The sequence below is a fragment of the Nelumbo lutea genome, chromosome 3, assembly GCF_056320005.1.
Source record: "Nelumbo lutea isolate HS-2025 chromosome 3, American lotus-T2T, whole genome shotgun sequence".
In the NCBI taxonomy this organism is placed as follows: domain Eukaryota; kingdom Viridiplantae; phylum Streptophyta; class Magnoliopsida; order Proteales; family Nelumbonaceae; genus Nelumbo; species Nelumbo lutea.
Genome location: NC_142686.1, coordinates 101,188,409 through 101,191,161, shown reverse-complemented (window position 1 = coordinate 101,191,161; position 2,753 = coordinate 101,188,409). Strand labels below are relative to the sequence as shown.

The 2,753-nt window shown below is 41.3% G+C and overlaps 1 long non-coding RNA gene across 1 annotated transcript; it reads left to right on the top strand.

Annotated features, from left to right (window-relative positions):
• The first annotated feature begins 1,740 nt into the window (after window positions 1-1,740).
• Window positions 1,741-2,636, top strand: LOC148867194 (uncharacterized). The gene is made up of 2 exons (XR_016110513.1): window positions 1,741-2,251; window positions 2,425-2,636. It is a non-coding gene; the product is annotated as an uncharacterized LOC148867194 (long non-coding RNA).
• The last annotated feature ends 117 nt before the right edge of the window (window positions 2,637-2,753 follow it).

Sequence of the window (2,753 nt, the reverse complement as noted above, 5' to 3'; positions counted from 1 at the left end):
CAATTTAATGCAATTGCATTATGTGTACTGAACTACTTATATATAAGAAGACATTTTCTTTGTACTTTGTATGTGGGGGCTTGGGCCAAATGTCTTGCAAATAATGCAACATTTATACATATATGCAAATGTATGCAATGTATATGTAAGTATGTATATATGCCGATATACATGTTCATATACATCTTAATTGGTGCATGTACCATTATCATATAATAAAAGCATGGAGTGGGCCATATCAGTAATGGGTCTGACAAATTTCAACCCTAAGTCTCAAAACCAAAAGCTAGATCAGTAATGGGCCAGATCGGTAATCGTGGCAACTTATACTGTTAAGCCATGGCAATTTCAGCAGAGCTAGCTTTAGCTTTTTGCTTTTGTCAGCTAGTGAATGAGACAAGCTTCTGCGCCTTCTGCCATGTATGAAGCAATAGGGGCATAAAAACCAGTGGATCTGCTGATGCTCCGTTCGTTTCTAACCAACCAACCAGCTCTCTCCAGAGCTTTTCCTTCAGTGGGAGTTCCCATTTTTCTATATTCGGTGAGCTGTGCTGTGCAGTGGCTACTACCCCCGGCCATATGTGCTTTCCCATCAAGGAATCTCTGCTGAATAGTACAATTAATGACGATAGTTTCCTTGTTATTATCTGCACCACCAATCTGGAAATCTTCCGTCAGAAGACCCATCTCATCTGCAAATCTTTTGTGAGAGCGCTTGCTCATTACATGGTAATTCTCTGCTGTCCCCAAGTGTCAAATATGCGGTTGTAACCCGATTCACAGAGAATAATGAATGAAACAGATCCTTCGACCCCCAAAAAGAGTGCAGCTGTGAATGAAGCTGCTGGTGAACTCTGTAAAACTGTAAATGCTCAATATCCAGTACTCCAATTCAAACAACCATCTTAATTACTCTCATGCATTAATTCCTCAGACCCAGTACTCCTCAGGCCAAAATCGCCAGATTGGAATTCTTTCATTTCTGTGAGATTCCATGGAGACATTTGTATGGTTGTCTCAAGAATCAAAGAGCTAGTCTATACCAACTTCCCAGTTTTACTTTTCAGCAGTCCAGTCTTTTCACCAAATCTCACCAAAACCAAGCCATTAGGAAGATCATCCAGAGGAAGGCATTACTTTTGTCTCTTGTTCTTGTTCAAACACCTTCAAACTAATTCATTCTGAGTATAGTATATAAATAAAAACAGCCCAAAACCCAAAACAGAACTTCATAAGTCATGGCAAGCCACTATTAAGCTACTGGCTGGGCCACTGGGGAGCTCTCTTTGCCCCTTGTTCAGACTTTAGTGACCCTTAATTAACCAATGTCTCAATTATTATAAGTAATGGTTAACTAGATCTGAGAAACACTAGCAATGAGCCCTCTAAATTAAAAGTTATCACCCCTTTTCTAGGCCAGTCCGGTGCTGTAGCCTGTAAGAATATAGGGAACAAAGACAGAAAATTTTTGTTTCTTGTTCAACACAATAAATACAAAGGAGAAGAAACCCATATGATTGCGTCCACCATCCTTTCTCAGTGGACCACCCCTCTGCATTTCAAGCCATACAAGTGGCTTTCCGCCATTGATGCTGACCTTACAAAAAGCCACATGAGGTCGAGTTCCATTGAAGGTGATGGGTCATGTGCCCATCTAATCCCTTCTCAGATATTTTGATTTAAATCTACCTTATAATTCAACTGGATCTTCCCTATATATAGCAAAGCTTCCTCTAAATTTGGCATCTGAAACTCGAGCGCCAAATTTGTCAATTACACTCTAATAATGCTACCCAGTGCCCACGTCCTGTCCATGATTTCATACAGCCTACCACAGACGTCCTTATCATCGCATCCACCCACAGTATTCATCTCTTCAACCACCTAGACCTTCCTCAATCTTCAGACTTTCTAGCTACCGCGGAAGCTGCGGATCTCTTCAGAGTTCGACCAGATGTTTGTTAATTCAAGCCCATCGGATATGTCAACCTCCGAGGTCTCGTCGTCAACTTCTCTCCCTGAAGCTTCTCCTGTAAGGGTCCAATTTGTGTCCAAATGGGTGTCCGACCGACTGCTTGTCAAGTTCTCTGATGCATCGGAATTCGACTTCGATTACGAGCAGAGTACGTTATGGTCTCCTCCGGTGAGGCGAAGCGTGTTCTTGAGCTCGCCGGATAATATATGCACCGATGATGAAATGCTAGCTAGACTAAAGCGTGCCACTCGGACTAGTCGTCCTTGGAGGAACAAGGTTTGTTTCAATGTATGCTCTCTTCAATTCCTCAAAACTTTCATTCAGTAATGAAGTTGATCACCGCTGTGACTCTGTGATTCAGAGAGAGAGAGAGAGAGAGAGAGAGAGAGAGAATTGAAATTTGAGTATGAGTTAATTTTGGAACTTGGGTGTTGGTGATTTCCTTGCAGGCGTTTTGGTGCTCGAAGTGAATGTTTTGTGTTGCCAAGGAAAGCCCAGTGCCAACTTCAGCTTCCGTGAACCGGAGATGAATGTGGTTTTTTTTCTTTTTTTCTTTTTTTTTGGTGCAGGTCAGGAAAAAGACAAAAATATCCTTGACCTTTGACTGTATTTACGAAAGTGTTACCATTTCAAATAATAAAATTACAGAAGAATACAAACATCTTGTCCTTGCTTCCTTGGTTGTTTTAACTCTCGGCGCATTTGAAGTTTTGAACAAAGTCTCTCAGTGCTTTGTGCGGGTGGAAGTTGGAACGAAAATCAGAGAATAAAAATAAAG